This window comes from Lampetra planeri, chromosome 39 (genome assembly GCF_965212315.1).
Source record: "Lampetra planeri chromosome 39, kcLamPlan1.2.h2, whole genome shotgun sequence".
Taxonomy (NCBI): Eukaryota; Metazoa; Chordata; class Hyperoartia; order Petromyzontiformes; family Petromyzontidae; genus Lampetra; species Lampetra planeri.
This window is the reverse complement of record NC_136145.1, coordinates 1,380,274-1,381,374: the sequence shown is the minus strand read 5'-3', so window position 1 is coordinate 1,381,374 and position 1,101 is coordinate 1,380,274.

Here is a 1,101-nt window from a genome sequence, read left to right as displayed (position 1 = left end):
GACGTGGATCCGAATGGGATGTAACAGAACTACGTCGCGGCGCGAGTCGGAACAAGCGGTCGCGCGAGGCGGCGGGATGCTGCTGGATGCTTCTCGATGGCTACCCACGCTCCTCAGTCTTTGTTCGGCCTGCGTACGCATCTCACGCGTCACGCACCTAGGGGGGGGGTCAGATATTTGTGACGATGTGTGACGAAGGAGGGGAGGGGGGTTGAGAAATGTGACGTCACATCAAAATGCGCAACTTTAAATAAATATAGACAACACGTTCAACTTCATTAAATATACTTTTTGATAAATGTTTTCTCCTACAACATCAGAGTGCAGCGGCACATTAAATATGCATTACAATGACAATAGTTTAAAGCGATTTGAAGCATGTTTTATTTGGGGGGGGGGGGGGGGTGCAGAGCTTTGTGACGTCATATTTGAGGGGGGGTCTGACTTTTTGTGACGCCGTGTGACGAGGGGGTGGGGGTCAAAAATCGTCCAAAATCGCGTGACGTCATTTATGGACGGCCCCTTTGCCCCACGTTAGATATTACTTATTAAAACGAGATTTTTCCATAACGTGGTGTTCCTCGGGAACGCGTTTAACGGGGAACGGACCCGCGCTTGCCATGATCGACTTTGCTTGACTTCTTAGGTCACAATTATTTGACGCAGTAAATAGAGTAAATATTTACATTGAACACCTTGTCTCAAAGTGTCTGCCGGAGGTGTGTTTATGATGGACAGTGGTCACACATCAGCTTTGTAATGTTCACACATCGTATTTATAAAATGATCACGAATGTGCACTTGCGCACACACGCACGGTTACTCGAAGGGGCGTGCAGGGTCACTCTTTTAAAATAGTACGTCAAGAAGAGACGGCTGCCTTTGCTTTAAAAAACCTCTCCGTGTTTTGTAACCGTCCGTCTGCACTGAGTCACACCGACATGGATAATGTGCCAACCTGCACTGACCAGAGAGGTGAAGTATGGTCAAACAACCCTCATGTCTGAAACTGCATGGGGAGGACCTTCAATGGATTGACACGGAGCTGTACATTATTATGAATCATGAAAAAGAATGAAAATGTAATTAATGATACATTTC